At 41.6% G+C, this 21,617-nt stretch overlaps 1 protein-coding gene across 6 annotated transcripts in view; it reads right to left on the reverse strand.

Annotated features, from left to right (window-relative positions):
• add3a (adducin 3 (gamma) a) overlaps nucleotides 1-21,617 on the reverse strand; it is a 236,184-nt gene that overhangs the window by 148,479 nt on the left and 66,088 nt on the right. The window contains exon 1 of one of the 6 annotated variants that reach the window (XM_080205871.1): nucleotides 13,626-13,828. The exons of the other annotated variants lie outside the window; for them this stretch is intronic. The gene's annotated coding sequence lies outside the window, so the exon portion shown is untranslated. Of the gene's footprint in view, nucleotides 1-13,625; nucleotides 13,829-21,617 lie in introns of those variants that run through there. 6 annotated transcript variants of the gene reach the window in all.

Below are 21,617 nucleotides of genomic sequence, written 5' to 3' on the forward strand. Positions count from 1 at the left end.
GTGTAGGATAACAAAGTTTGCGGATGACACAAAAATGAGTGGGAATGCAAATTGCGTGGAGGACACAAAGTCTGCAGAGATTTGGATAGGCAAAGTGAGTGGGCAAGGATCTGGCAGATGGAGTATAATGTTGGTAAGTCAGAGGTTATCCACTTTGGAAGGAATAGTAGCAAAATGGACTATTATTTAAATGGTGAAAAATTACAACATGCTACTGTGCAGAGACACCTGGGGGTCCTTGCGCATGATTCACAAAAACTCAGTTTGCAGATGCAGCAGGTGATCAAGAAGGCATATGGAATGTTGGCCGTTATCGCGAGAGGGATGGAGTATAAAAGCAGGGAGGTCTTGCTGCAGCTGTACAGGGTACTGGTGAGGCCGCACCTGGAGTACTGTGTACAATTTGGGTCCCTTTATTTAAGAAAGGATATATTGGCTTTGGAGGGGGTGCAGAGAAGGTTCACCAGGTTGATTCCAGAGATGAGGGGGTTAGCTTATGAGGAGAGATTGAGTAGACTCGGCCTGTATTCATTGGAGTTCAGAAGGTTGAGGGGAGATCTTATAGAGATGTATAAGATAATGAAGGGGCTAGATAGAATAGAAGCAGCAAGGTTATTTCCACTTAGAATGGAAACAAGAACTAGGTGGCACAGCCTCAAAATATGGGGGAGTCAGTTTAGAACAGAGTTGAGGAGGAACTTCTCCTCTCAGAGGGTAGTGAATCTTTGGCATTCTCTGCCCATTGAAGCACTAGAGGCTACCTCGTTAAATATGTTTAAGTCACAGGTAGATAGGTTTTTGACCAATAAGGGAATTAAGGATTGCGGGGAGCAGGCGGGTAAGTGGAGCTGAACCACCATCAGATCAGCCATGGTCTTGTTGAGTGGCGGAGCAGGCTCAAGGGGCTGGATGGCCTACTCCTGCTCCTATTTCTTATGTTCTTATGTAACTTTAAAACAAAATGGGAGGAAAAAATATCCAAATGTTCTAATGTATTCAATTTCAGAACAGTGTGGACAGACACCTTGAAAGGACCTCGCAGCTGGATTATGGCAAGACCTAAGATAGGAAAGGAATCTTGTGGCATAATGGAATAAAAACAAAGTGCTGGCAAAGCTCGGCAAGTCTGGCAGCATCTGTGGAGAGAGAAACAGAGTTAACGTTTTGTGTCCAATATGATTCTCCTTCAGAAATTAGTGGCGTAATCAGTTTGGAGCACAGAACAGTCATATTAGAGGCTTGGGCTAAAATTTTGGTGATGAAATTAAAATACCTCTCCAATGCAAGAGTATTGTACCCAACTTCAACTTAATAAATTTGGGCAGTTTTAACCCAGCACATAAGATTCTGCAAGTGCTGAGCACAAAAACAAAAGCTATTAGCATTAATGAGCGTTGCTGGAGCCAAAGAGAAAAAATGACTGCTTTCCCACAAAGTGAGTGCCAGACTTTCTTTTGAAAGAAACAGCCGAATTCAACAAGCATTTTCCCATAGAGGGGCCATTTTGTGTAACTTAGTTGTGCATTAAAACAAGCCATGGAGGCCTAATATGCAATTACTGTCAATAAAGCTCATTGTCTTTCACCTACATTTGCCAAATCAAATTTTTGTAATTTTTAGAGCATTTAAGTTTTTACCTCTGAACTCCCCCCAATATGAAAAATACACAAAGTTCTGAACTTTATCATTCTGTTGGTTAGGTCAATTTTGCTTTAAAGCTACCACTGATGAAGATAATGAAAGCTAGGTACTAAATTAACATGCAGCTGGTTCTGAGCTGCTAATAACAGCATAGTACTTTGGGGTTGAGACATCTCTACGGTTGCACATTTCCCAGATTTGTGATATTTTCAATTCCCTGACCAAAAATTTAAGAGATTAAAATTAAATTGCAGTAGTTGTTTGCAAATGGCTAATTTGCAGAGTTTTTAAAATTTAAATTATGTCAATCAGGAATTTAAAAGTATGGGTAAGGACATTCCACTAAAGCGTGCAGCTGAAGTTTTGGGGTTTCTCTTGCTCAAGCAAGTCATTTGACTTTTTGCGGTATTTTCTAGTAACATTTCTGCATCTTGTCTCAAGCATGGGTTGCATTTACTCGGAACTTTATTTTTGCGGGGATGGGGTTGAAGTTACAGTATCATGAGTTTTTGCAAATATTTAAACACAAGGTTTTAGTACAGACACTTCCAGATAGCTAGAAATACATTGGATGGCTTCAGAAGTGAGCAGAAGCTTATGAAAAGCCACAAAGTGCAGGTGTAATATCCAAGAAATATTGTCCACACAGACACCCACATGTATCAAATTCTCCCCACCACCTTATACTGCTCATGTACCTCAGCTTGTCAGCAACCTATCTTAACTACCTCCACTTCACGAGATAGATTGCCACAGTAGGGAATTTTCCCAGTAAATTCATTTTTAGTGTTAATATAAGCCTACTTGTGTCTAATAAATAAAACTTTAACTTTATATAATTTGACACTGGATAACTTGTAACTAAAATAATTACTCCTGTACTATTGCAAAATTTCCATATATTTTTCCCCCAAGATGGCGCCAGAATGAGGCAACCTCTTGCAAGCTGTGCCCAGCATACCTACTAATTCTATCTTTTATTCTCATTTTCTGCTTCTCAAACTTCATTCCAACTCTTTTAAACTCTCTAACAATGCTACATCCTAGCTATGACTATAACACTAAATTCTGCAGTCTCTCGTTTCCTTCTCTATGAATGGTATGCTTTATCTGTATAGTGCGCAAGAAACAATGCTTTTCACAGTATGCTTATACATGTGACAATAATAAATTAAATCAAAGCAAGTCACCTAGAAACATGCATTCTTCCATGCATACCTCTACCAAGGAAGTGATAGTGATAGAAAGGAGCAACAGTTTAATCAATTTCCTCATGGAAAGAATGAATCAGCTGGACAACAGAAGATCTTCCAATAAGTGGTAGACTTCCCTCAAATATAGTGTTATTCATGGTACCCAGGTGAGCAACACAATTATTTAAATATACACAAAGAACCTCCCACTATCAACACTGAGCAGAAACTGAACTGAACCAACCATATAAATACTATGGGTACAAAAGCAGTTCAGGGCTCAGAATTATGTAACAAGTAATTCAGTTCATAACTCCCCAAATGCAGTCCACCTGCATTCTACAAGGCACAACTTAGGAATGTGACAGAATATTCTCCATTTGCCTGTATGAGTGCAACTCCAACGACACTCAAGAAGCTTGACACCGTCCACGATAAAGCAGACATCTTAATTGGCAGCTCATTCACTACCCTCAATATTTAGTCCATCCATTACCAAAGCAGTGGCAGCAATGTGCACTGCAGCAGCTTACAAAGGCTCCTTTGACTGTGCCTTCCAAACTCGTGACCTGTGCCACCTTGAAAGATAAGGGCAGCAGATGCATGGGAACACCAACACCCTCACATTTGTCCCTTCACTGTTGTTAAGTCAAATCCTGGAACTCCTTTCTTAGTCAGCAATGCTAACATCTTATGAAAGAATAAAAACTTATGTAAAACACGAGTTCAGCTTCATATAGATGATTGCGTCCAGTTCTTGGCATCGCACTTCAGGAAAAATATGAAGGTTTTAGAGACAGTGCAGAAAAGATTCACAGTTATATTGATATATTGGAGAAGTCTGAGATGAGATTTGATAGAGGCATTCAAAATCATGAAGGGTCTGGACAGAGTAGGCAAGGAAGAATTGTTCCTACCATTGGAAGAATCAAGGACAAGGAGGCACAAATTTAAGGTGACTGGCAGAAGAAATAATAAACATGCAGATCAACTTTTTCACGGAGTATGGGGTTAGGATTTGGAATACACTGCCTACAATGGAGGCAGATTCAATCCAGTCGTTCACAGGGGAACTGGGTCATTGTCTGAGGGGGAAGAATATGCAAGGTTATGGGGAGAGGTCAGGGGAATGACACTAGGTGCATTGCTTATTCAGAGCTATATAGCTACGATAGGCCTCTCCTTCTGTGTTTGCAACGTGCTTTCATTAAAGCCATTATATAAATTGTTGTTGTTCCAATGCTTTAAATTGGGCAATAATAAAAAATATGCAGTTTTAAAAATAACAGATATGTAGATCATTATAAGTTTGATTAGGCACTTTATTATAGTCTTCCAGAATTGAGGAGTTACAGGTTTCGGTTTTATTCATGTTTCTGCTTTCAGATGGCAGCTGTTCATCATTCTGTCATTCGCAACTTCTTTGCTTGTACCATTACCACTCTATTTTCCTTGCACTACCAACTCTTTTAACCTTCAATCTTTCATCTTCCATCAAAATACAGATCTTCATTTCTCACCCTCCTCCTACCTTTCACTTGCTTTAAACGTATTACATTTCTAATTTCTCCCAATTCTGATGAAAGATCACCGACCTGAAATACTTCTATTCTCTCTCTACAGATGAGGCTTGCTTTGTTGAGTATTTCTGGCATTTTCTGTTTTTATTATAATAGATGCTTAAAATATATGGACAAGTGTGAATATCTGTTAGTCATATTATCTGTAGGGGACATTAATTGATTGACAATTCTAATCAGATGCTTTTGGACTGAAAGAAAGATTTTACCTCGATCTTTAATTTGGACTAGAAGTCATCTGGGCTCAGTGCAGGGTTCTGTCCTGAATCACAAGTCTAAGCCTGAAGCCTGACTTCACAACCTGAGTATATAATCTCATTTGACAATTCAGTGTCATATTGGGAGAATGTTGTTTGATAAGTTGTACCATATTCTGGATCAAACATTAAACTGAAGTTTCTATCTGCCTGGATCTCATATGTGAATATAAAGGATTCCATGGAATTTATTCCAAGAAGTATAGAAGTATTTTCCTGGTGTTCTAGCCAATATTAATTTCTAATTCAATGCTACAAAATAGATTACAGAATCGTTACAGGCCATTCAGCTCATCAAATCCACACCAGCTCTCTGCAAAAGTAATTCTGCTATCAGCCTATGCTGCGCTTTCCCCTAACCCTGCAAATTTCTCACCAGGTGCTTATCCAATTCCACTTTTGAATTGCATAATTAAATGGGCCTCCACCACCTTCACAGGCATTGCATTCCAGATCCAAACCACACACTGCCTGCGTAAAAATTTCTTCATCTTGTCACCTTCGGTCTTTCTACCAATCACCTTGAATCTGTGTTCTCCAGTTCTTGATTTCCCCCCCAAACAGGGAAGTTTCACACTACCTATTTCGTTGATCTCTCATCAAGTGTCCTCCCACTTCCCCTCACTAAGGAGAACAACCCCAATTTCTCCGATCTGTCCATGTAACCGAAGTTCCTTAACACTGCAACCATTCTTGTGAATCTATTCTGTACTCTGTCTGAAGTCTTCACATCTTTCCTAAAGAGCAGTGAAGTTAGACAATACTTCAGTTGAGGTTGAACTATTGTTTTATAAAAGTTCAGTGTAACATTTTTTCATTCGTTCACGGGATGTGGGCATCACTGGCTGGGCCAGATTTATTGTCCATTTCTGAGTGCCATTAAGAGTCACCACATTGCTGTGAATCTGGAGTTACATGCAGGTCCAACCAGGTAAGAGTGAAAGATTTCCTTCCCTAAAGGACATTAGTGAATCAAATGATTAGGGTTTTTAATGACAATTGATAAATGGTTTCATGGTCATCAGATTTAAAATTCCAGATTTTTTTTAATGAATTCAAATTCACCATCTGCCATAGTAGGATTTGAACCCAGGTTCCCAGAGCATTACCCTGGGTTTCTGGATTATTAGTCTACCAACAGTACCTCTATGGCACTGCCTTCCCAATTTTTTTTCTTTTGTACTCAATGTTCCTTTTTATAAAGTTTAGGGTCCTGTTTGCCATTTTAACTACCTTCTTTGAATATAAAAGTAGGGAGGTCTTGCTGCAGCTGTATAGGGCATTGGTGAGGCCGCAGCTGGAGTACTGTGTGCAGTTTTGGGCGCCGCACCTGCGCAAGGATATTTTGGCCTTGGAGGGAGTGCAGAGGAGGTTTACTAGGCTGATACCGGAGTTGAGGGGGTTGAGCTATGAGGAGAGGCTGAATAAACTAGGCTTGTACTCGTTAGAGTTTAGAAGAATGAGGGGAGATCTCATTGAGGCGTATAAGATGATGAATGGGATGGATAGGATAGAGGTGGAAAGACTCTTCCCGCTCAAAAAAGACAGTAGGACTAGGGGGCACAGCCTCAAGATAGAGGGGGGGCGGTTCAGAACGGAGTTGAGGAGGAACTTCTTCACTCAAAGGGTGGTGAATCTCTGGAATTCTCTGCCCGTTGAAGTGGTGGAGGCTGCCTCGCTAAATATTTTTAAGAAGCGGGTTGATGGGTTTTTGATAAGAGAGGGGATTAAGGGTTATGGGGAGAGGGCGGGAAAGTGGAACTGAGCCACGACAGATCAGCCATGATCTTATTGAATGGCGGGGCAGGCTCGAAGGGCCAGATGGCCTACTCCTGCTCCTATTTCTTATGTTCTTATGTTCTTTCTTTGTCACAATTTACACATATACTCCCAGATTTCTGTTCATGCATCCCTTTAGAACTGTATCCTTTAATTTACACTGCCTCTCCTGGGTCTTCTTACTAAAACATATGACATTATTCTTCTCTACATTAAATTTCATTCTGCCACATGTTCACAATTCCACCAGTTTGTGTATGTCTATGCCCTCTTTTTATCACTCTGTGCCTTACTACCAAGTTTAGTGTCAGCTGCAAATTTTGACATTGAGACGTATACACGCAAATCTAAGTCATAAATATATAATCAAGAAAAGCAGGGTTCCTAGTACTGACCCCTGGGAACAACACTGCCTTCCTCCAGTCTAAAAAAAAACAACCATTCATCATTTCTGTTTCCTGTCACTCAGACAATTTCATATCCATGTCAGCCTTGTTGTTTTTATTCCATGGGCTTCCACTTTGCTCACAAGCCTAATATGTGACACTTTATCAAACTTCTTTCAAAGTCAAAATACACCACAATACTGTCATCAGCCCTCCTGGCTACCTTCATTAAAAAAACCTTAAATCAAATTAGCTAAATACATTTTTGACTTTAATAAATGAGGGCTGACTTTCCTCAATAAGTCCACCCTTGTCCAAGTGACTTGTTAATTTTGTGCTGGATTATTGCTTCTGAAAGCTTTTCCATCACGAAGGTTAAACTGTCTGGTCTATAGTTGTTGAGCTTATCCTTAAACCTTTTTTTTTAACAAGGGCAGAACATTTGCAATTCTCCAGTTCTCTGGCACCTTGCCTGAATTGAAGGGTGTTACAATCCCAGCTGGATGCAAAGGTCCCAGAATGAAACCTTGGCTCAAAGGACTAACTTTTACTTTTTTTTTTGGAAACATGGGTGAACAGAATCACAGGACTTCCAATTTGCTTTTAACAACAAAAAAATTATTAAACATGAGAAGTTTGACTATAATAACATACTCCTTTACACCTACTTAACTTCACAAATGTACACGGATTTTAAGAACACAGGTTACACAATATATCTAATGCTATAATGTTCTCAGTAAATACACAATCCCTGTAAACCAATAAGCCCACTGTGTATGGTCAGACACTGCTCACTCTCAAACCAAGTGGAAGATGCCACCAATCAAACTTCAGTAGATTTCTCCTCAAACCCTCTCCCAGATGATTATCACACGTTTCCAAACTAGTTTCAGAAAGACATATCTTAGAATCTTCTTCCAAACAAAAATTTCTCCCAGCTGTTTTCAGCAAGGATCTGTAAGTAGTCTCACAACACCAGCTTAAAGGCCAACAGGTTTATATGGTAGCACAAGTTTTCAGAGTGCTGCTCCTTCATCAGGTGAGTGAAGAGTTCAATTCACAAACGGGGCATATATAGACACAAACTCAATTACAAGATAATAATTGGAATACGAGTCTTAACAGATAATCAAGACTTTACAGATGCAGACAATGTGAGTGAAGAGAGGGTTAAGCACAGGTTAAAGGGGTGTGAATTGTCTCCAGCCAGGACAGTTAGTAAGATTTTGCAAACCCAGGCAAGTCATGGGGGTTACAGATAGTGTGACATGAACCCAAGATCCCAGTTGAGGCCGTCCTCACGTGTGTAGAACTTGGCTTTCAATTTCTATTCAGCGATTCCGCATTGTCGTGTGTCATGAAGGCCGCCTTGGAGGCTGAATGCCCTTGACTGCTGAAGTGTCCCCCAACAGGAAGGGAACACACCTGCCTGGTGATTGTTGAGCAGTGTCCATTCATCTGTTGTCATAATGTCTGCGTGCTCGTACCAATGTACCATGCCTCAAGACATCCTCTCTTGCAGCATATCAGGTAGACAATGTTGGCCAAGTCACAAGAGTATGTACCGTGTACCTGGTGGATGCTGTCCTCACGTGAGATGGTGGCATCCGTGTCAATGATCCAGCACATCTTGTAGAACATAGAACATAGAACATTACAGCGCAGAACAGGCCCTTCGGCCCACGATGTTGCACCGACCAGTTAAAAAAAACAATGACCCTCTAACCTAAACCAATCCCTTTTCATCCATAAACCTATCCACGGATCTCTTAAACGCCCCCAAACTAGGCGCATTTACAACTGCAGCAGGCAGGGCATTCCAATCCCTCACCACCCTCTGGGTAAAGAACTTACCCCTGACATCCGTCCTATAACTACCCCCCCTTAATTTAAAGCCATGCCCCCTCGTGCTAGATTTCTCCATCCGAGGAAAAAGGCTATCACTGTCCACCCTATCTAAACCTCTAATCATCTTATATGTTTCAATAAGATCCCCTCTTAGCCGCCTTCTTTCTAGCGAAAACAACCCCAAATCCCTCAGTCTCTCCTCATAGGACCTCCCCTCCATACCAGGCAACATCCTGGTAAACCTCCTCTGCACCCTCTCCAAAGCCTCCACATCCTTCCTATAATGTGGGGACCAGAACTGCACACAATACTCCAAGTGCGGCCGCACCAGAGTTGTGTACAGTTGCAACATGACGCTGCGACTCTTAAATTCAATCCCCCTACCAATAAACGCCAAGACACTGTATGCCTTCTTAACAACCTTATCTACTTGATTCCCTACTTTCAGGGATCTATGTACACATACACCTAGATCCCTCTGTTCATCCACACTATTCAGAGTCCTCCCGTTAGCCCTATACTCGACACATCTGTTATTCCTACCAGTGAATTACCTCACACTTCTCCGCATTAAACTCCATCCGCCACCTCTCGACCCAGCTCTGCAACCTGTCTAAGTCACCCTGCAAACTACGACACCCTTCCTCACGATCTACCACACCTCCGACTTTGGTGTCATCAGCAAATTTACTAATCCACCCAACTATACCCTCATCCAGATCATTAATAAAAATTACAAACAGCAGTGGCCCCAAAACAGATCCCTGAGGCACACCACTCGTAACCGAACTCCATGACGAATATTTACCATCAACCACCACCCTCTGTCTCCTATCTGCTAGCCAATTCCTGATCCAATTTCCTAGATTACCCTCAATCCCATACATCTGCATTTTCTGCAGAAGGCTGTAGTGTAGCATCATGACCACAATGTCACATTTAACATTCATACAACTGCATTTTCCAGCAGGGTTCCTTGGACTATACATTTTTTTTAATTCATTCACAGGATGTGGGTTTTGCTGGCTAGGCCTGCATTTATTGCCTAACCCAAAATTTCCAGGATTTTGACCCAGCAACAGTGAAGGAACAACAGTATATTTTCAAGTCAGGATAGTGAGTGACTTGGAGGTGAACTTCCAGCATTTGGTGTTCACGTATATGTGCTGCCCTTGTCCTTCTACATGGTAGTTGTCATGGGTATGGAAGGCCGTGTCTAAGCAGCCTTGATGACTGTCTGCTGTGCAACTTGTAGATGGCATGCACTACTGCTACTGTGTGTCGGTTTTGGAGGGAGAGAATGTTTGTTGATTCAGTGTCCATCAAGCATGCTGCTTTATCCTGGATGGAGTGCTGTTGAAGCTGCACTCATACAGGAATCAAACTTCTGACTTGTACCTTGTAGATTGTGAATAGGCTTTGAGGAATTAGGAAGCAAGTTACTCGCCAGAGGATACCTGGCCTCTGATCAGGCCACACTATTTATACAGTTAGTCCAGTTCAGTTTCCAGTCAGTGAGAATTCCCAGGATGAGGGTGGCACGGTGGCAGAGTGGTTAGCACTGCTGCCTCACAATGACAGGGACCCAGGTTCAATTCCGGCCTCGATCACTGTCTGTGTGGCGTTTGCACTCTCTCTCCATGTTTGCATGGGTTTCCTCCAGTGCTCTGATTTCCTCCCACAGTCCAAATATGTGCAAGTTAGGTGGATTGGCTATGCTAAATTGACCCTAGTGTCAGGATAAACGTGTGGGGTTGTGAGAATAGGGCCTGGGTGGCATTATGGTCGATACAGACATAAGAACATAAGAAATAGGAGCAGGAGTAGGCCATCTGGCCCTTCGAGCCTGCCCCGCCATTCAATAAGATCATGGCTGATCTGTCGTGGCTCAGTTCCACTTTCCCGCCCTCTCCCCATAACCCTTAATCCCCTCTCTTATCAAAAACCCATCAACCCGCTTCTTAAAAATATTTAGCGAGGCAGCCTCCACCACTTCAACGGGCAGAGAATTCCAGAGATTCACCACCCTTTGAGTGAAGAAGTTCCTCCTCAACTCCGTTCTAAACCGCCCCCCCTTTATCTTGAGGCTGTGCCCCCTAGTCCTACTGTCTTTTTTGAGCGGGAAGAGTCTCTCCACCTCTATCCTATCCATCCCATTCATCATCTTATACGTCTCAATGAGATCTCCCCTCATTTTTCTAAACTCTAACGAGTACAAGCCTAGTTTATTCAGCCTCTCCTCATAGCTCAACCCCCTCAACTCCGGTATCAGCCTAGTAAACCTCCTCTGCACTCCCTCTAAGGCCAAAATATCCTTGCGCAGGTGCGGCGCCCAAAACTGCACACAGTACTCCAGCTGCGGCCTCACCAATGCCCTATACAGCTGCAGCAAGACCTCCCTACTTTTATATTCAATCCCCCTCGCTATGACAGAATGGCCTCTTGCTGTACTGTAAGGATTCTATGTTGATAAAGGGGAATTCAGTGATGGTAATGCCACTGAATGTCATGGGGGAGATGGCTAGATTTTCTCTTGTTGGAGATGGCAATCATTGGGTACTTGTGTGGTGCGAAAGTTAATTGTCACTTGTCAGCCCAAGCCTAGATATTGTCCAGGTGTTGCTGCAACTGAACATGGTCTGCTTCAATATGAGGAATTGCAATTGGTGAAATTTTCAGCAAACATCCTCACATCATACCTGATAATGGAAGGATAGTCATTGATGAAGCAGCTGGGGATGTTTGGGCCTGGGATAGTCTCTTGAGAAACTCCTACTGTAATATCTGGAGCTAAGACTGACTGACTTCCAATAACCACAACCATCATCCTTTATGCAAGATATAAGTTCAAAGAGTTTTCCCCCCAATTCCCCTTCGTCTCTAGTTTTGCTAAGGCTCCTTGATGCTGCACTCAGTCAAATGTGGTAGTCAAGGGCAGTTGCTATTATCTCACTTCTGGAATTTAGCTCTTTTGTCCATTTTTGTACCAAGGTTGGAATGAAGTCAGGAGTTGAGCAAACGTGGCAGTCATGGATCATCCACTAGGCACTGCTGACTGAAGACTGTAGCAAATTACTTCAGTCATATCTTCTGCATAGATATGCTGGATTTCCTCATCATTGAGGATGGGGACATTTATGCCATCTCCCACCGTTCTCAGCTAGATGTGCCAGGACTGCAGAACATGGATCTGATCCATTGGTTGTGGAATTGGTTAGCTCTGTCTATCACTTGCTGCTAAAGCTGTTTGGCACGCAAGCAATCCTTTGTTGTAGCTTCACTAGATTGACATCGCATTTTTAGGTATGCCTGCTGCTCCTGGCATGCCCTCCAGCACTCTTCATTGAGTCAGGATTGATCCCCTAACTTGATGGTAATGGTAGAGTGAGGATATGCTGGGCCATGAGGTCAGCATTCAATGGTTACTCGTCTCGAGTTGCTAGATATGTTCGAACTCTTATCCCATTTAGCCTGGTGCTAGTGTCACTTAACATGGTAGAAAGCCTCTTCAATGTGAAGATGGGACTTCATCTCCACAAGGACTGTGCAGTGGTCAGTTCTACTGATGCTATGATGGAGAGATGCACCTGTGGCAGGCAGGTTGGTGAGTGTTATGCATTTGTATTTATTCCTATTGGTGCACTGGAGCTATGCTGTATTAATGTATACACTGGAAATGATATAATATGCCTAGCGCAGGAAACAGAAAGAGAAGCAGCAGCCATGGAAGAGATCACACACCATTAACAACGCTTGTTCATTGTTGACAAAGTCTGTTCTGCATATCACACTACCAGCAGACAGTGAAGATGTGGTCCATGATCACCCCCATGTTCATCAGCAGGTGACCTGATGTTATGAATCACCATGGAGTGCAGTGGCATTTCACCCTAAACTTATTTTTCATTCTCCCCAACAAGATTATACAAATTTTAACTGAGGTTACCACCCCCTCATGAGTCCCAGGTCGTATAAAAAGATCGAATATTAAGTCAGCTTTCAAAAGCTATTACACTTTTGGAGGTTGGGGTGCATCTTTTTTTTTGTAAATAAGTAAAAGGATAAACTGATGAAGCACCATATATCAGAAAATCGGCCAAATTAAGGGGTACTTTAAAAAACTTCAACTAAATAAATCAATATACACTCACCCACTGGGTTAAAATAGTTGATGTTGTTATGTTAGCTGCAGAACAAATGTTCAGAGTTGTTTTTAAAAAGATTAGAAGTTAGAGACTGTTAAGTAACTTCAGATGTTGAACTCCTACTACTAAATGAGATCACCCAAGGTATATGTGCCAAATGACGTTTAGCAAAAAAAATGAATGCACACCACTTGTGAAAGCAACTGACAATTGGAGAAGGGGAAATCAATGAATACTATTTATCAAAATAAAAAAAACATATTTAAATATGCAAGTATTTTGTTTGATAAAATCCGTGTATATTTGTTTGGTCTTGCATCCAAACTTTATTTCATCAACCGATTATGCAACTGTATATTTCTGTAAAATCCTGGAAAGAAAACTGGGTACTAACTTACGATAATCAGGAATGATGGTCCAGTGTAATCATTGGAAAAATACATGTACATTTGTTCTGACCAACAATTTACAGATGAGCACATAAACACAGGTTAAAGAACTTGGAGAAAATTCATTCCAAACTGTTAGCTACTTTTTTTTAAAATCTACAACTGGATACCACTTTGATTTATGAAGTAATTACGTAGTTAACTTTCACAGTAATGCACTTGCAATATTTTGTAGCACAGTATGTAACAACGGAACACACATAAAAGATACTTTCCTTCAATTAAAGACAAAAAGTGGAAGTTATTTTTAATATTAAAGATAGCTGAATAGAAGAAGAGCACACAGCATTATCAAATTAATTGCAATAAGTTTAAGCAGACAGCTTAATGATGATTCAATTCACCTGCAATTTCTTTGGAAAATCGCAACCCTTTGACTTTTTTTAACACTGCTTCAAATTCTTGTTCAACGAGATGGAAAGGATCCAAAAGCATCTAATTTTATGCTGCATCTTACAATAGTTTTGTCTTCACACAGATTGTGAAGTTAAATTCCCAGGTTCCAGACTGGGATTAGAAACACAGCATCCGTAATTTACTGTCTGCTTTTGCAAAATGCTTGATCTCCCAACACGAGAATATTAAGGGAATGCAACACGCATGACATATCCACACAAATAGCATACTGGAGTGTTGAGGGGTGGAGTAGAGCAAAGTTCATTTAATTTCTCTAAGCTGCCATGTTAAACGATTCATGATTTATTATGGTCAAGATAATAATGGTTCATCTCATGTTTCCAGAGTGCAGAAGCTACTCAGCAAAGTATGCTGGATAAATCACTATTTCATTTAAAGCAAAGTATCTGAAATATTTTCCTTGTATGCTTTAAAGGCAGTTTTACACTAATCTTAATTCAAATTTCATAAAGCAGTCACTGAAGTGCAGACAAAATTTACAACACTGTATCAACATCTGAAATTTAACAAAAATGTCACTGAAGGTTCCTTATTCTTGAAATGATGCAACGTTTTTTGTGCATATAAAGTATTTGAAATCAAAGATTTGCTGCTCCAATGCATTGCAGCAAGCTATTTTAATGTCCCATTCTCCTGAGCTCCCCAACCTCACCATACTACTGAGCAGAGGTGCTGACCAGAGGCGAGGCACTATTTCAAAGAGGGAAAGAAAAATCTAAGGAAGATGTGACTAAAAATTGTTCTACTAGTTCTTTTTGGGATGAAGTTTAAAATTGCAAATCTGATGCTTAGTGCACCCAAGACTCAGTTGGCAAATGTAGACTATTTGTAATAATGAGACATTCATTGCTTCATTTGTGCTAATTTAAATGATAGCACTTGGGTCCTCATTAATGGCCATCGGCTGTTTGGAAAACAAAAGAAGAGTTCTTGAATTTAAAAAAAAGCCATGGTTTCCTGTTCATATTGTCAGCCAGCAACACAGACTAAGAGCTCATGTGGATATCAGAGGAAGTTACAATGACATTTTGCAGCAGTTACCCAGTCCTTACTGTCATTCAAAAATAATAGCATTGAAATGAAAAAAGGAGCATTTTGGGTTCACTGGCATACATCAACTCAAGAGATTCGCAATGCGGTAAAATTTGAATTTCATTATATGTTTTAATAAGAAACTGGGACATTAGAAAATCTACTGAATGTTTTCATGCAGCTAAGATCAAGACAAAAAAAATCATGTACACGAATAATAATTAATAGCTTAGTTTGGAATCAGCAGACTGAACTCATTCATTAAATCCTGTCTGCATCTATTCTGATGCGGAGATGCTGGCGTTGGACTGGGGTAAACACAGCAAGAAGTCTCACAACACCAGGTTAAAGTCCAGCAAGTTTATTTGATAGTAAACCCACAAGCTTTCAGAACGCTGTTCCTTCGTCAGGTGAGTGGAAAGTTCTGATCACAGGACAACATATAAAAGGCACACACAGTTCACAGAATACTGATTAGAATGCGAGTCTTTACAGCTAATCTGCTTTTCAAGTTTTAAAGGTGCAGACAACGTGAGTGGTCTGTTCCTTTAAGACTTGAATAGCAGATTAGCTGTAAAGACTCACATTCTAATCAGTATTCTGTAAACTGTGTGCGCCTTTATATGCCCTTCTCTGATCAGAGCTTTCCACTCACCTGACAAAGAAACAGTGTTCTGAAAGCTTGTGGGTTTACTATCAAATAAACTTGTTGGACTTTAACCTGGTGTTGTGAGACTTCTTACTGTATATATCCATTCTGCACAGCTACAATGACAATTATTTACATACAAACATATGAATTAGGAGACTTGGCCCTTCAAACCTGCTCCACCACTCAAAAGGATCATGGCTGATCTGAATGTAACCTCCCATCTACCCCTGATAATCAGTCACCCCTTTGCCTTAAAAGTATTCAGACTTGGCTTCCGCTGCCTTTTGAGCAAGGGAGTTCCAAAGACTCAACCCTCGGAAAAAATATTTCCCTTCATCAGTCTTAAATGGGTGATCCCTTATGTTTAAAGTGACCCCTAGTTCTAGACTTTCTCAGAAGAGAAAGCATCGTTTCCACATCTACCCTGTCAAGACGCCTCAGGATTTCATATGTTTCAATCAAGTTGCCTTCTAAACTCAAGTAGATACAAGCCTAGTCTGTCCAATCTTCCCTCAAGATAACCCTTTCAATCCAAGTCTAGTAAATTTTCACAATTATAAATGTTCAATACAGGAAATCAATTGCATGATGAAATTATGGGCACAGCTTGTACTTCTTAGGACATAACCAATCTAGAACGCAAACTGAAAAGGCAAACTGAACCTCCCTGTTGGTCAGAAAACCAAGATTGAAACTGAGAATTGCAAACCAAAAGCTACTGGCTGGAACTATATAAAATGAGACAGAGTAATCAGAGCTCAGTAGGCTACACGTCCAATGGTGCAGCACATGAAAGCTGAAGAAAAGGGCTAGATCCAGAAGGTGAGTAATGAAAAATGAACAAAGCTGATGCAGATGTTTCTGTTACTTGAAGATATCACTCGTGGATCGACGCCATCCACACCAAGTTGGGGACACTCTGCACACATCTGCCATTTGTGATGGAACTCATGGAACTTGGGATGGTTGTGTGCTGCTATCTGCTGGGGATCAGGCCAGCTCCTGGGAGGAGAGGAGTTGAATTTCTAATAGGAATTCAGATTTTAAGAATTTTTGTGATCGAAACACTGAATAGGTAATTGAGCTAATTCAGAAGGTCTGTCTTAATTGTACCTGGTATTTAATATGCTATTTAGTCGACTGCAATTTTCTTATTAATTCATGTTTAACTTGCACTAATTCTGGGTTTCAGATACATCAGTGTACAAGATTGTATTTAACGTTTGTTCTGGTTGAATCTTGGATAGTAACATTTCTTCTGCTTTAATCTGTGGAATCTTATGGCTTCATTCTTCTAGTAGATAAATGAGATTTCAGGTTTTTAAAAGTTTATTTGTCACAAGTAAGCTTACATTAACACTGCAATGAAGTTACTGTAAAAATCCCCTAGTCACCACACTCCAGCTTCTGTTCATGTGGAGTGAGGGAAAATTTAGCATGGCCAATGCACATCTTTGGACTGTGGGAGGAAATCAGAGCACCTGAAGGTAACCCATGCAGATATGGACAGTACATGCAAAGTCCACACAGATAGTCACCGAAGCCGGGAATCGAACCTGGGTCCCTGACGCTGTGAGGCAGCAGTGCTATCCACTGCGCCACCATTACTGGTCTATTATCGAGATTGTAACAGAATTCATAATCAAATCACCCAGAACAGTAAAACACATCAGAGAAAGTTGTGGCAAAATTGTATACTCCAGTCAGATTGCAATTCGTACGACATCCAGTTCTGGTTACTGAGACACAAAGAAGCACTGGGCACAATGCAGAGAAAAGCCACAAGGTTGATCTCATGTAGGGCTTGCCAAGTCAAGGATTGCAATACCCAGTGGGGTTGTGAACAGCCCCTCAATTGGGACAGCAACAATCATTACGGAGGCAAACGCCTGCCAGAATGGGACACTTTGAATGGGCCACTTTGATAAAATTACAACTTCTGAAGCGTTCTGCAGTGAGAATCTGGCTGTTTGTTGTGTATCTTGGTGGAACTGGCTTCCATTTTGCTGCCTCAAATCTAACCCAGTTAAATGTCACTTGTCTTTCCTTCCTCTCAAATGCTTCCATCACTGTCTTTCCTGTTCCCTTGCTTCTTAATGTCTTGCTACACCTCTACTGAGCTCCTGTTTACATCGAGAGCTCATTGGAGTTGGCGTCAGGGAGGGAGGTGATGAGGGATGTAGCAAGAAGGAGGTAAGTACATTGAAAAGCATTTCCAAGTTATTTGGAGTTAGTAACAGGATTTCCGTGCCAGTTAAGTTCCAAGACAGCCAGGTTATTATAAAAATTACAGGTCAGGAATATAACCCAACCTCATGTTTTTTTCTGAGAAAGTGATTTTGCCATTTTTTTTAAAGATACTAATTAGGAATGCTAAATGTGGGTTAGCTAAAATAGAGATGTTATACTCAAGGTATATCGAAGCTTAGATTGATCATACTTGGCTCACTCTGATTAGTTACTGAATTTACCTTTTCCAATGATTTTGTGTTTTACGTACCAAGATATCTTTTTGAAGAAATAAATCACAATGAATAAATATTTTCTAAAAATTCTACTTGAGGGCCTGATTAAAATTTTCCAATTTCCCCTCATTATTTTTCTAGTGAATACCACTGGTTTGATTGATCAGTGTGTCTGTCAGGATTTGTGTTACTATTCTTGTAGTTCTAAGAGGAGCTGGTTGGTTAAAATTGTTACAATATTGGACGAACAGCTTCACTTGAATGCACAGAAGGTACAGAAATTTTCTCTTGATTGTCAAGAACCAAATCTGGGCAAAGTACAGAGCCTTCAAAAGGGTATTGCAACTACCTTCATCTTCCAAGACCCCTACACTCACTCAAGTTACAGCAATTTAAAAGCGTTAGAATAAGATCACAGTAGGAAAAAGCTTAGTATCCAGGATGAGTCATTAGGAAAAACTGCAGAAACTGAGGCGTTTCAACTGGTAAAGGAGACATCCAAGGAATGATTGTTCAAGCTTTGTTTTTTGACATTGCAAGTTGGCAAACAAGAGCTAGGTCAGCTGTTGTTTTCCATTTATTCATTTACAGGATAACAGAATACTCTCCAGTTGTCTGGATGAATGCAACTTCAACAACACTCAAAAAGCTTGATGCCATTCAGGCCAGTCCAGCATTTATCCCTATCCCTAGCTGCCCTTCAGAAAGTGGTGGTGAACTGCCTTATTGAACTGCTGCAGTCCCTGAGGTGTAGGTCCACCCACATTGTTGTTAGGGAGGGAGTTCCAGGATTTTGACCCAGCAACAATGAAGAACGGTGATAAATTTCCACATCAGGATGGTGAGTGACTTGGTGGGAAACATCCAGGTGGTAGTGTTCCCAGGTGTCTGCTGCTCTTAAAAGTTTATTTATTAGTCATAAGTAGGCTTATAGTCACACTGCAGCATGGTTACTGAGAAAATCCCTCAGTCGCCACACTCCGGTTCCAATGTTCCGGTACATTGAGGGAAAATTTAGCATGGTTAATGCACCTAACCAGCATATCTTTGGACTGTAAGATGAAACCAGAGCACCCAGAGGAAAGCCACACAGACACAGGGAGAAAATGCAAACTCCACATAGATAGTGACCCAAGCTGGAGTTTAAACCCAGGTCCTTGGTGCTGTGAGGCAGCTGTGCTATTATGCCACCCTGCTCTTGTTCTTCTAGATGGCAGTGATGGTGGGTTGGAAGGTGCTACCTAAGGAACCTTAGTGAGTTCCTGCAGCGTACCTTATAGATGGTATAAACGGCTACTATTATTCATCAGTGGGGGAGTGATTGCTTACCCTTCCATAAAGATTCAATCAAGCAGGCTGCTTTGTCCTGGACGGCGTCAAGCTTCTTGAGTGTTGTTGAAGTTGCATTCATCCAGGCAACTGGAGAGTATTCCATTACACTCCTGAGCTTGTAGATAATGGACACACTCTTGGGGGCGGGGCTGGAGAGATCAGGAAGTGAATTACTCTGGATTCCTAACCTTTGACCTGCTCTGGTAGTCATAATACTTTGGGGCTAGTCAGTTAATTTTCTGATTAGTGGTAACTCACAGGATGTTGATAGTGGGGGAAGTATGTTGCTCAATGGCACAGGTCCAAAACCAAAATCAACCCACAATGACAGTTGATAACCATTTTTACGCATCACCTGTGGCAGAATATGCCTCCATGGCTTGTTCTCTTCACCCATCAATGAAAATACACATAATGTATGAAGCGGTCTCAATCCTAATGGATCTGCTGAACACATGTACTTATGTAGATAGAAGGATACCAGCAATGTCTTTAAGATGATACAAAAATGGGAAATTTGTCCACTTAACAGTGGCACAGTGGTTAGCACTGCTGCTTCACAGCACCAAAGATCTGGATTTGATTCCTGGCTTGGGTCACTGTGCGGAGTTTGCATGTTCTCCCTGTGTCTGCATGGGTTTCCTCCAGGTGTTCCAGTTTCTTCCCACATTCTGAAAGACATGCTGGTTAAGTACAACTTGAACAAGTGTCGGACTGTGGCGACTAGGGGAATTTCATAGTAACTTCATTGCAGTGTTAATGTAAGCCTTACTTGTGACTAATAAACAAACTTTAAACAGTCTGCAGATAGTGTGAAAGGATAGTGGGAAAAAATGAAATGGTTGCAGGGGAGGTATGTTCCAGTTAAGCGGAAGGCTGGGAAAGGTAGGATTAGAGAGCCGTGGATTACAGGGGGTATTGAAGACTTGGTCAGGAAGAAGAGGGAGGCGTACGTTAGGTCGAAACGACTGGGTACGGAGAGTGCGCTGGAGGAATATAGAGAGAGTAGGAGGGAGCTAAAAAGGGGAATTAGAAGGGCGAAGAGAGGGCATGAAATGGCTTTGGCTGGTAGGATTAAGGAAAATCCAAAGGCATTTTATTCCTATATTAGCAGCAAGAGAGTAGTTAGAGGGAAAATTGGTCCTCTTAGGGACAAAAGTGGAGAGTTATGTATTGAGTCGGAGGGAATGGGGGAGCTCCTGAATGAATACTTTGCGTCGGTATTCACGAAGGAGAAGGGTTCGGAATCGTGCGGTCTCTTGGAAGGAGCTGAGGATCAGTTGCAGGAAATATCTATTACGAGGGAGGAAGTGCTAGGGCTTTTAGGTAGCGTAAGGACGGATAAAGCTCCGGGGCCTGATGATATTTATCCCAGGCTGCTTAGGGAGGTGAAAGATGAAATTGCTGGGCCTCTGGTGCAAATCTTTGTCTCTTCTTTGGACACAGGTGAGGTCCCAGAGGACTGGAAGGTAGCAAACGTGCTACCGCTGTTCAAAAAAGGTAGTAGGGATAACCCTGGAAATTATAGACCGGTGAGTTTGACATCGGTGGTAGGGAAATTAATGGAAAAAATACTTAGGGGTAGGATGTATGAGCATTTGGAGCGTTGCGATCTGATTAGGGATACGCAACATGGCTTTGTTAGAGGGAGGTCTTGCCTTACGAATCTGGTGGAATTCTTTGAGGAGGTGACAAAAACAGCTGACGATGGGAGAGCCGTTGATGTCATCTATATGGATTTCAGTAAGGCGTTTGACAAAGTCCCTCATGGTAGGCTGGCAGAAAAGGTTAAGGCGCATGGGATACGAGGTCAGGTAGTTAGGTGGATTGAGAACTGGCTGGGTAATAGGAGACAGAGGGTAGTTGCGGAGGGGACTTTGTCCGGCTGGAGGCCAGTGACCAGCGGTGTGCCGCAGGGCTCAGTACTGGGACCTCTCCTCTTTGTAGTATACATAAATGACTTGGAAGAGAGCGTAGGTGGTGTGATCAGCAAGTTTGCTGATGACACCAAGATGGCAGGGTTGGCGGGTACTGAACTGGATTGTCAGGTGATACAACAGGATATTATAGATAGGTTGGTGCATTGGGCAGATAGGTGGCAGATGGAATTTAATCCTGACAAATGCGAGGTGATGCATTTTGGAAGGAATAATGCAGAGAGGAGCTATGTGATAAAAGGTAGACCGATTAGGAGTATAGAAATACAGAGGGACCTGGGAGTGCAGGTTCACAAATCCATGAAGGTTGCGTCACAAGTGGAGAAGGTTGTTAGGAAGGCTTATGGAATGTTAGCCTTTAAAGGAAGGGGTATAGAGTATAAAAGCTGCCGTCTAATGCTTCAGTTGTATAGAACGTTGGTTAGACCGCATTTGGAGTACTGCGTCCAGTTCTGGTCACCTTACTACCGGAAGGACGTGGAGGCTCTGGAAAGGGTGCAG

This window comes from Carcharhinus amblyrhynchos, chromosome 17, assembly GCF_965287045.1.
Source record: "Carcharhinus amblyrhynchos chromosome 17, sCarAmb.v2.hapA, whole genome shotgun sequence".
Classification (NCBI taxonomy): domain Eukaryota; kingdom Metazoa; phylum Chordata; class Chondrichthyes; order Carcharhiniformes; family Carcharhinidae; genus Carcharhinus; species Carcharhinus amblyrhynchos.